The following is a 12,264-nucleotide window of genomic DNA, read 5'->3' on the forward strand; positions in this document are numbered from 1 at the left end:
GTTGATAGTCGAATGGGGCGGGACCCCAGAAGGCGGGCTCCGATTGGCCAGGACAAGGCCGCGGCTATTTCACGTTTGGTGACGGCAGTGTCAGAGTCCGGACCTGATGCTTCCGCAGAGCCAAAGGATGCAGCTGTGGGTAGGCGGTGGCCAGTGACCCATGCTTTCATACTTTCATTCGAGTACTTAGGCCTATTTTGTGCCAAGAGGCACTGTACTAAGCGTTGGGAGGCAGGAAAGAATTAAGATGGGTCCTTTCCTGGAGGAGGGGGAGAGGCAGCGGGTAAGATTTGAACACAGGTAGCTGTGATCCAGTCTGTAAAATATGGGCAAGTTTATATGGAGTGCCTACTTTGCGCCATGTATTTTCCATATGCCAATGCATGCCGGCCTCATAAATGTGCTTTAAGATGAATATTATTGTCCCGTTTTACAGACAAAGCAAAAAACCAGGTCATGAGAGATGAAGGACTTGACCAGAACCTTTTAGAGGCAGTCAGTATAATTCCCAAATTAACAGACGAAAGGAAAGAAAGAAAAGCCATCTCAATAGATACAGAAAAATCCACCAAGCACTGTCCCTTTTTCTTAGTAGCTGCAGTTGGAGTGCCACAATCTTTTAAAGAGATGTTCCGGCATTTGACAAAATCCAACACTCATTTCTGATTTTTTAAAAAAATCTTCCAGCTTCATACAACTCAATAGCAAAAAAGACCCCAAACAATCCAACTTAAAAATGGGCAGAGGATCTGAACAGACATTTTCCCAAAGAAGACAGATGGCCAATAGGTACCTGAAAAGATGCTCAATATCAATAACTATCAGGGAAATGCAAATCAAAACCACAATGAATTATCACCTCACATGTGTTAGAATGACTATTACTAAAAAGGCAAGAAATAACAAGTGTTGGCAAGGATGTGGAGAAAAGGGAACATTTGTGCACTGTTGGTGGGAATGTAAATCGGTGCAACCACTATGGAAAAGAGTATGGAGGTTTGAGATTTCCTCAGAATTTAAAAATAGAACTACCTTATTATCCAGCAATTCCACTTTTGGGTATTTATCTGAAGAAAGCAAAAACACTGATTTTAAAAGCTAGATGCACCCCCATGTTCATTGCAGCATTATTTATGATAGCCAATATATGGAAACAACCGAAGTGTCCAGCAATGGATGAGTGGATACAGAAAGTGTGGTATATATCTATAATGGACTATGATTCAGCCGTAAAAAAGGGGAGATCTGGGCTTCCCTGGTGGTGCAGTGGTTGAGAGTCCGCCTGCCGATGCAGGGGACACGGGTTCGTGCCCCGGTCCGGGAAGATCCCACCTGCCGCGGAGCGGCTGGGCCCGTGAGCCATGGCCGCTGAGCCTGCGCGTCCAGAGCCTGTGCTCCGCAACAGGAGAGGCCACAACTGTGAGAGGCCCGCATACCGCAAAAAAAAAAAAAAAAAAGAGGAGATCTTGCCATTTTCAATAACACGGATGGAACTTGCAGGCATTATGCTAAGTGAAATAAGTCAGATAGAGAAAGACAAATACAATATTTCTCTCTTATATGTGGAATCTAAAAAAACAAAAAGCAAGCTCATAGATACAGAAAAGAGATTGGTGGCTGCAAGAGGCAGGGAGTAGGAGAAATGGGTGAAATGGGGTTTTTTTTAGTTTAACTAAATTAATAAAAATCTTTAAAAATAAAAATCTTGGGGCTTCCCTGGTGGCGCAGTGGTTAAGAGTCCACCAGCCAATGCAGGGGACACAGGTTCGAGCCCTGGTCCGGGAGGATCCCACATGCCTTGGAGCAACTGAATCCATGTGCCACAACTACTGAGCCTGCACTCTAGAGCCCACGAGCCACAACTACTGAGCCCATGTGCCACAACTACTGAAGCCCATGCACCTAGAGCCCGTGCTCTGCAACAAGAGAAGTCACCGCAATGAGAAGCCCGCGCACCGCAACGAAGAGTGGCGTCCGCTCACCACAACTAGAGAAAGCCTGCACACAGCAACGAAGACCCAACGCAGCCAAAAATAAATAAATTTATAAAAATTAAAAAAAAAATCTTGCAGCAAACTAGGACTGGAAGGGAACTTTCTCATCTTGATAAAAGGCATCTATGAAACACCTACATTTAACAGCATATTTCATAATAAAAGACTGAATGCTTTCTCCCTACAATTAGGAAAAGTTAAGGATGTCTGCTATCACCAGTTCAATTCAATATTACACTAGAGTTCTAGCCAGTGCAATAAGAAAAATCAAAGACATCTGGAACGGAGAGGAAGAAGTAAAACTCTTTATTCACAGACAGCATGATAACAGAAAATCTCATGGACTCTACAAAAAAGCTACTAGAATCGTTAATGGGTTTTGCAGTTGCAAGATACAAGATCAATATACAAAAATCAGTCGTATTTCTATATATTAGCAATAAACAATCAGAAACTGAAATTTTTTAAAAAAACCATTTAAAATACATCAAGAAATATAAAAATTAAATACTTAAGGATAAATCTGACCCCCAAAATACGAGACCTATATATTAAAGTTATAAAACAGTGTTGAGAGAAATTAAAGGAGATTAAATAATTGGAGAGATATACTGTGTTCATGGCTTGAAAAATTCAAATTTTTAAGATATCAATTCTCCCCAAATTGACCTATAGACTCAATACAATCCCAAATAAAATCCCAGTAAGTTTCTTTGTATAAACTGACAATTTCTAAAATTCATATGGAAGTGCAAAGGACTTAGAGAGCCAAAACAATTTTGAAAACAAAGAACAAATTCAGATGACCTACGCTACCTGCTTTAAGATTTATTATAAAGCTATAGTAATCGGGCTTCCCTGGTGGCACAGTGGTTGAGAATCTGCCTGCCAATGCAGGGGACACGGGTTCAAGCCCTGGTCTGGGAAGATCCCACATGCCGCGGAGCAACTAGGCCTGTGAGCCACAACTACTGAGCCTGCGCATCTGAAGCCTGTGCTCCGCAACAAGAGAGGCCGCGATAGTGAGAGGCCCGCGCACCGTGATGAAGAGTGGCCCCCACTTGCCGCAACTAGAGAAAGCCCTCGCACAGACACGAAGACCCAACACAGCCAAAAATAAATAAATAAATAAATAAATTTTTAAAAAAAGCTACAGTAATCAAGAGAGTGTAGTATTGGCATCAAGGTAGACAAATAAATGAATGGAATAAAATAGAAGGTCCAGAAATTGTCTCTCACATACATGATCAATTAATTTTTGACAAAGATGCAGAGGCAACTCAGTGGAGAAAGGACAGCCTTTTCAGCAAATGGTACAAGAACAATTGGATGTTCATATGCTAAAGACACACACACCACAAAACAAAACAAAAATTTTAAAACCCTCTATCTGTACCATATCTGTACCGTATGTAAAAATTAACTCAAGATGTATCATAGACCTAATTGTAAAACCTAAAACTATAAAACTTCTAGAAGAAAACCGAGAATAAAATCTTTGTGACCTTGCATTAAGCAGAAATTTCTTAGATACGACACCAAAAGTACAATCTCTAAAAGAAGAATGGATAAATTGGACTTTGTCAAAATTAATAACTTCTGCTCTTTGAAAGACGTTGTTAAGAGAGTGGAAATATAAGCCACAAGATTGGAGAAAATAATTGCAGATCACATGTCTAATAAAGAATTTGTATCCAGATTATATAAATAACTCTCCCAACTCACAAGAAAACAACCCAATTTTTTTTATTGAAGTATAGTTTATTTATAATATTGTGTTATTTTCAGGTGTATAGCAAAGTGATTTAGTTAAATATTTTTCATATTATTTTCCATTATAGGTTATTACAAGATATTGACTATAGTTCCCTATACAGTAAATCCTTGTTGTTTATCTATTTTATATGTAGTAGTGTATATCTGTTAATCCCATACTCTAATTTATCCCTCCCCCCGAATCATAAGTTTGTTTTCTATGTCTCTGAGTCTGTTTCTGTTTTGTGAATAAGTCCATTTGTATTATTTTTTAGATTCCACATATAATGTTTGTCTTTCTCTGTCTGCCTTACTTCACTTAGTATGATATCCTCTAGATCCATCCATGTTGCTGCAAATGGCAATATTTCATTCTTTTAATGGCTGAGTAATATTCCATTGTGTATATATATATATCACATATTCTTTATCCATTCATCTGTTTTTTTGTTTGTTTTAAGGTTAAAAAAACAAAACTTTTATTTAGAAAGGCTGAAATGATTGTATGCTAATTTGAACAGCTAGGTTGTATAAGAAAGTTCCTTTTTTTTTTTTTTTTCAGGCTGCACCTCACGGCTTGTGGGATCCTAGTTCCCTGACCAGGGATTGAACCCAGGCCTCAGCTGTGAAAGCACAGAGTCCTAACCACTGGACCACCAGGGAATTCCCAAGAATGTTCCATTTTTGATGTCTTCCAAGAATTGGGTTCCATTATGTGTGCTTTGTTCTTTCTTCAGACCTCTTAACTTCAGACTGGAGTTGAGCAGAAATATGGCTTACTCCTTTCCCCTGAAATCATTCTCAGGCTCCAGACAAGGGGCTGGACCTTTGGGTGAACAAGCAGGTAAGTGGCAATGGTACCTTTTAACTCGGGAGGCTTTCCAGGAGTGATACAGGAGCAAGGAACAAGCTGCTGCAGAATGAGAACATCATGTAATTAGCCAAGTATCTAAAATAGCCAAAACTATTCTCGCTATGAATGGCCAAGAAAAGCCAAGCAAATGCTATCCACAGACATTTGCTGTATCTTAGACAGTTCCTTATGGAACAAGTTCTCATCCTCTCTCCCAGTTAGCTCCAGCGGATTCACCATTACAGGCTCTGGGGCTAGAACAGGGGTAAGACAGGATGCTTGCTTTCCTCATTGGCATCCATTCATCTGTTGATGGATACCTAGGTTGCTTCCATGTCTTGGCTAACAAACAACCCAATTTTTTAAATGATTAAAAGAATTGAACACCAAAGAAGAGATACATACAGATGGTGAATAAGCACAAAAAGATGCTCCACGTCACAGAACTCTCCTGTTGAGGCTGGTCAGAGACTCAGCTCAGCATCCTTACCCACCATTAATACACCTAGCAGCAGCTTTTATCCCAATCTGTCTTTCTAGAGTCTTCTCTTGCTCTAGGCTCCATTTGCTAGGCAAATGTAAAATAAAGCCAGAATGAGACACCACCGCATAACTATTTCTATGTCTAGAATGATGGCATGTAAAATCAAAGACTCACTGTACCAGTATTGGCGAGGACAGGGAAAAACTGGAACCCATGTGCTCTGCTGGTGGGAATGTAAAATTGTACAATCACTTCAGAAAACAGTTTGACAGTATCTTAAAAAGTTAAATATAAATTTACCATATGACCCAGAAATTCCAGGGCTAGGTGTCTACCCAAGAGAAATGAAAACATGTCCACGCAAAGACTTGTACAAGAATGTTCCTGGCAGCATTATTCATTATAGCCACAAAAAAGGGGAAATAATCCAAATGTCCATCAACTCATAAATGGACAAACTAAATGTGGTATCCATACAATAGAAAATGGCAATAAAAAGAAATGAAGTACTGACACGTGCTACAACATGGACGAACCTCATCAATGTTAAGTGAAAGAAGCCATACAAAAAAGACCACATATTGATGACTCCAATTATATGAAATGTCCAGAAAAGGCAAATCTATGGAGACAGAAAATAAGATTAGTGGTTCCATGTGTCTGGGTGGGAACAGAGATTTACTGCAAATGGGCAGGAGGGATCATTGTGAGGTAATGAAAATATCCTAAAATTGGATTGTGGTGATGAGGGCTGCAGAACTTTGTAAATTTGCTGAAATGATTGAATTGTACATTTAAAAACAGTGAATTTAGGGGCTTCCCTGGTGGCGCAGTTGTTGAGAGTCCGCCTGCCGATGCAGGGGACACGGGTTTGTGCCCTGGTCCGGGAGGATCCCACATGCCGCGGAGCGTGAGCCGTGCCCGCTGAGCCTGCGCGTCTGGAGCCTGTGCTCTGCAACGGGAAAGGCCACAACAGTGAGAGTCCCGCGTACCGCAAAAACAAAACAAAACAAAACACAAACAAAAAGAGTGAATTTTATGATACATATATTGTACCTCAGTAAAGCTGTTTTTTTTTTAAAGTTAAACACACGTGACCCATTTGTTCTACTTCTAAGCATTTATCTAAGGGAAAAAATATAATCTATATGAAGACTTGTATATGAATGTTCATAGCAGCTATATTGTAAATCCAAATGTCCATCAAGGGGGGAATGGCTAAACAAATTGTGGTACATCCATCCATACAATGGATACTACTCAGCAATAAAAATGAACAAACTACTTGTCCACACACAATACGGATGCATCTCAAAATAATTATGCTGGGAATTCCCTGGCGGTCCAGCGGTTAGGACTCTGCACTTTTACTGCTGAGGGTGTGGGTTGAATCCATGGTGAGGGAACTAGGATCCCGCAAGCTGCGCGGCCAAAAAAAAAAAAGTAAAAAAACAAAGTTTTGCTGAGTGGGAAAAGAGTACACACTGAATCTTCAGTCTATATAAAACTTGAGAAGATGTAAACTCATCTATAGTGACAGAAAGATGAGGGGTTGCTTGGAGATGGGGTGGGCGGGAGGGATGATGATGGGGCACGAGGAAACTGGGGCATGATGGGTTTGTTCACTGTCCTGATTGTGATGATGCTTTCATAGGTGCATACATCTGCCCAAACTTATCAAATTGTACACTTTAAACATGGGCAGGGCTTCCCTGGTGGCGCAGTGGTTGAGAGTCCGCCTGCCGATGCAGGGGACGCAGGTTCGTGCCCCGGTCCGGGAAGATCCCACATGCCGTGGAGCGGCTGGGCCCGTGAGCCCTGGCCGCTGAGCCTGCGCGTCCGGAGCCTGTGCTCCGCAATGGGAGAGGCTGCGGCAGTGAGAGGCCCGCATACCGCAAAAAAAAAAAAAAACAAAAAAAACATGGGCAGTTATTGTATGTTAACTATATCTCAATAAAGCTATTAAAAGGTATGAAGCAAGTAAGCAAACAATAAAGAACTTGGCCTAGCTGGGCGCAGTATGTTTGCCCTCACTGGAAATGGACCATTTCCACTCTTATGCCATGATGCCGCCTCAGGGATGAAGGTTAATCCTCCTGGTGGTCAGAGCTGTGAGCTGTACACTTGGTCATCCATTCATGAGGAGGGATGAACAGTCTAAGGAAGAGATGATACACAATCTCCTGGGTGGTGGCAAATGGTGTGACTGGAGGTCAGAGCTCAGGAGAAAGAGATCAGAAGACTAGCGCCAAGAACTGGGGAAAGGGGGAAGATGAACCAATGATGTCCGGTACATGGGGGCGCACGGGATCACATCTTGGTGTCTCATGTTTCAAATCCACCAGAGGACATCTGCTGCCTGGGAGACGGCCCACGACCAGCTGGAACGGACGATGCAGCTGGTAAATATCAGCCCCCCTCTCTGCTCAGCCACCCCAGTGCAGGTGCGAGGGGCCCAGGGACAGAGCAGCCAAGATGACGGGGTGAAGTAGCCTGGGCTCCTTTCCTAAAGGCTCAGTCCTGCTGCTGCTGAACCCCTAGTCTGCAGGACCAAAGCTGAGTCCTTGATATGACATCTCCAAGAGACCAGCCAGCCATTGATCTGGTGGCAGATCAATTACATCAGGTCCCCTTTGACCCTAAAGAGAGCGGTTTGTACTTATTGAAATTGATGCTACTCCATGTAAGGGTTCGCCTGACCTGCCTTCAGGACTATTGCCCGCACCACCACCTGAGGGCTTAAGGCTGCCTGATGTAGTGACGTGGTATGCCACACCACATTGTCTCACACCAAGGGACCCATGTTTTTGCAGAACAGGTGGGAAAATGGGCATCTGACTAAAGGATCCACTGATCTTACCAGGGACCCCAACACCCGAGTGGCATGGCCTGCTAAAGACATAGCTCAGGGACCATACGCTATAGCTGTGTTCTCCAGGAAGTTGACATATGCAGCTGTGTCCCCTGAGGCTAGATTACATGGGGACGGGAAGCAGAGGGTGGACCCTCTCCCTACTGCTCGCAGTGAAGCACTTGTGGAACTTGCGTTTCCTATCCCTGCAAACATTGGCTCTGCCCCGTTGGAAGTGCCAGTGCCCGGGGCTGGGAAACTTCTGCCAGGGGACACGATAGGGTCCCACAGTCCCAATGAACTTGAAGACATGACCATCACCTGGTCTTCGGGCCTCTCTGCTGGTGGACCAGCAGGCAAAGAGAATTACTGTACTGCTGGGGGTAATAGATTCCCATCCCCATGAGGAGTCAGGACAGCGTGTACAAAATGAGGCAGAGGGTTTTCCAGAACCTCCTCTGGTGTCTCTCGGTATTTCCACACCCACTGAAAATAGTAAGTGGCAATTGCGGCAATCACAGCCCACCCAGGGCAAACAGCCAAGGGCTCAGGTCCCTCGGGGATGAAGATCTGGATGACCCCACCAGGAAATAATCAGACTAGCTGCAGCTTTGGCCATGGAATGGGGGTGGACGAGGGACCGACCGTATCACCTCGAAGGGGACTCGGTTCAATGCGACTTAGACCTCCCCTCTCGGGGAAGAAGGGCGGGGAGGCAAGAGCAGATCTGAGTGATAGGACGGGTGAACGCTTCAGACCCTCTTGGCCTTACCCGCCTTTTGTTCTGGCTCTGCCTCAGCTGAGCGGTCTGATGCAAACGCAACTCGCCTGGCCACACCCCCTGCCTGAGTCCTGGCCCTCTCACCTCCACCACCCACCGCGGGCCCCACTTGGTGCTCAAGCATTTCAATATGTAGCCCAGAAATGCACAGAGTCAATGTCCCATGGGGCAAATCTTCACCAGCTGGAAGAGGGAGACGGTGAATAAATTCTGCCCCCTTCCTCTCCACCAGGAAAGGGCGCCGAGACTCATTCCATGCCTCCTCAGGGTCACATTTGGTGGCGGCCAACTCCACCACGCACACTCCTGCTGGCTCTCCCTCCTTCTGACCGCCCCCCCGCCCTCACTGCGTTTCTCTGGGGTCGTTCTGCCGATTAAAACGAGGGCGCACAAGCCTTCTGCTTTAGGCTCTGCATTCCGAGAACCCTAAGCTGTGATTGCCACTGTCACATGCTGACTCCCCAGTGTGCGTCTCTGCACCAGACATCACCTGAACTCCGGGTTCACATATCCAACTATGGAAGAGGGACCCTAAGTTCAACACGTCCAAAACAGAACTCCCGATCTTCTCTCCCACACCTGCTCCACCAGGAAGCCTCCCCATCCTGCCACCGACCCAGGACAAAACCCGAGTCAGCTGTGACTCATCCAGTCCATCAGCACATTGCATTGTTTCTGTCTTCAAAAGGTCTCCAGAACTGACCACTTTTCACAGCCTCCATCAGAACCGCCTGGTGCAAGGCACCATCCTCTCCTCCCTGGAATATTGCACTTGCCTCCTGACTGGTCCCCCCTGCTTCCATCCTTACTCTCTTGTCTACTCTCCCTATAGCAGGACCCAGGACCGCTCGAGTGTAAGTAAGTCAGCTCACGCCACTCCTTGGCTCGGAACTCTCCATGGCATCTACCTCGCTCACGGTGAAGCCAAGGTCCTCACAGTGGCCGGCAAGACCCCAGTCTCCCCTGGTTCCTTTCGCAACTGAAGTCCAACTGCTCTCCACCTCCCTTGCTCTGCTCCAGCCATGCTAGTCTCATTTTGTTCCTTGAAGATACTGGCATGCTCGTACCTCAGGGCCTTTACACATGTGGCTCTGCCTGGAATGCCCCGCCCCAGACGTCCACAGGGCTTCATTCCCTACCGAATTCATTCGGCTCTTTCTTCAAACATCATCTTCTCAGCCAGGCCTACCCCAGCCACACTCTTGTTACCCCCTCCCTGACCTTCCCTGCCCCATTTTCCCCCATAGCCCTTATCTTCTGACATACTCTTTAACTCAGTGGTTTTGCCTGCTGTCTGCCTTCCCCCACAAGTATGTAAGCGCCATAAAGGCAGGGATTTTTTTCCACCTTATTCACTGCTGCGTCTCCAATGCCCAGAACCATGCTCGGCACACAGCAGGCACTCAAATATTTTGATGAATAAACTTCATCGTTTGTACAAAGGGGAAAATCGATCACTAGGTTTTTGAGAGGATTGGCAGTCACGCGTATACATGTCTGACACAAGCCAAGCCCTCTACAAAAGTTGCCTGTTCTCATCTCTGAGTCTGGCTCAGAGACAGAAAACCCTGGCCTGGAGGTCAGAGTGAACCTAGCTGACATCTGTGAGCAGGACCCAGCGCTTGGAACAGGGAGGTACATTCCCGGCTACATATTCTGTGATTAAATTGCGACACTGTTACTGAAGGGCCCAAAATCTCAGGCTCTTGATTCCCCAGAACTCTCAGTGGGCAGATGAGGTAGTCTGAGGAGCCACAGGAATGAGTCTGGCCTTGACTGGGAATAAAGAACTAGGAGGTGTTGAGTGAGGCAAAGAGGGTAGAACACCGTTTTTCAAACGACTGGTCACGACCCAGGAGTGGCTGGTGAGCAATTTAGTGGGTTGCAAACAGCAGCTTCTTCATGAGAAAATACCTGTGTATTGCAGAAAAGGGGTAATGATTGACTTTTTTTTGGTTTCACTCGCACATATATGTGTGTACTCAATCGTGATGCATTTCTAATAATGGGTCAGGGTAAAAAAATGTTCAAAAGCCACTGGGCTTTGGGGAATTTGGACTTGGGCTCCAATCCAGCCTCCATCACCCTCCAGCTGCTGATGTCTGAACTAGTCCCAACCTCTCTGAGCCTCAGTTTCCACAGTGGAGTGGAAAATGTTAATTACTAAACATACAACACACTTGAAAGCCCCTAGGCGCCATGCCTACCTATCGGAAGTTTCCAGTAGCATTTGTTACTTCTGTCCCCCGGCGCTAGAGGGTTGATAAATGGTGCGACTGTGTTATCAGGGCAGGATCTGTTAATTCAGCAAGTATTTACTGAGTTCTGATTCTGTGCCAGGCACTGGTCTAGACCCTGGGCGCTTTACCAATGAACAAAACATGTAAAAATCTCATGTTTTGCTTATGTTCTTAGAGCTTATGCTCTAGCGGGTGCAGACACAGACAATATTGCTCAGATGACTAGGTAGGAGGGTACTCAGAAGGGTACTCAGAAGTGCCAGGGACGAGGGGAGAGAGGGATCTTAACAGGGAAGGGTGTGCATGGACCTCAATGAGGTGACGTCTCAGCAGACCTGGAGGTAAAGGAGTTAGTCAGCTGTGGTGCATTCTGGACCACGGGCAGAGGGTCAGCCAGGCAAAGGCCGTACGGTAGAGTGTGGGCAGCAGTTTCAAGGGAGAGCAAGGACCAGTGTGGTCAAAACAGAGGGAGCCGAAGAGGGAGGGGCAATCAGGGGCAGTGGATCCTGAAAGGCCACCACAAGGACTTGGGTCTCGACTCTGGGTGGGACAGGGAGCCAGAGCTGTATTTTGAGCAAAGGAGTAACACGAGCTGAGTTCTACTTCCAGCCTACGTCAAGGTCACTCTGGCTGCTGCTTTGAAACAAGTGTGAGAGGGCCAGGGTGGGAGGAGGGGCTGAGTTAGAGGTAGTAACACGGGTCAGAGCCGTGACTGTGAATGGAGTGGATGAAATGGTCAGGGGCGAGGTGTATTTTTAAGACAGAAACTGACAGGTTGGACGCAGCATGTGTGACAGGGGAGTCCAGATCACGCCCCAAGTTTGTGACCTGGGAATCTGGAGGGACGAGGATGCCATCCGCTGAGGTGTGGAGGCCTCTGAAATGGATAAGCAGCGCAGGCAGTGGGCAGTGCAGAGCCCAGGGGACAGGTGTGCAGGGTCAGCGAAACTGACTAGTCACGCCCGAGCCACTGCTGAGGGCCCTTTAAAAAAAAAAAAAAGAAAGAAAAGGTCACAACCAATTTCTCAGAAGACAAACTAGGGTGAACCAGTCTGAGTCATTACTTTTTAAGTGAAAAATGAATGGTTTAGAGTTATGGTGAAATCTGTAAAGAAATCACTCTAGATTTCCTGGTTCTCAAAGATCAGTTACGCCTTTTGCTCCTCTGAGAGTATCAGATTCCTTCCAAGAGTCAGGAGGAACCCACAGGCAGATTACAGTGGGAACTTCCCCTAAACGAAGTTAAGGTCATTTCAAAATACAGCCTGCAGACTTTGTCACGTCAAAGAGAGTTTGCATAGGAACA

The 12,264-nt window shown here is 45.7% G+C and overlaps 1 non-coding gene across 1 annotated transcript; it reads right to left on the reverse strand.

The window, feature by feature from the left end:
• Positions 1–4,772: 4,772 nt before the first annotated feature.
• On the reverse strand, positions 4,773–4,899 carry LOC132516555 (small nucleolar RNA SNORD22). Its single transcript, XR_009539381.1, has one exon. It is a non-coding gene; the product is annotated as a small nucleolar RNA SNORD22 (small nucleolar RNA).
• Positions 4,900–12,264: the final 7,365 nt, after the last annotated feature.

Source organism: Lagenorhynchus albirostris, chromosome 2 (genome assembly GCF_949774975.1).
Source record: "Lagenorhynchus albirostris chromosome 2, mLagAlb1.1, whole genome shotgun sequence".
Lineage (NCBI taxonomy): Eukaryota > Metazoa > Chordata > Mammalia > Artiodactyla > Delphinidae > Lagenorhynchus > Lagenorhynchus albirostris.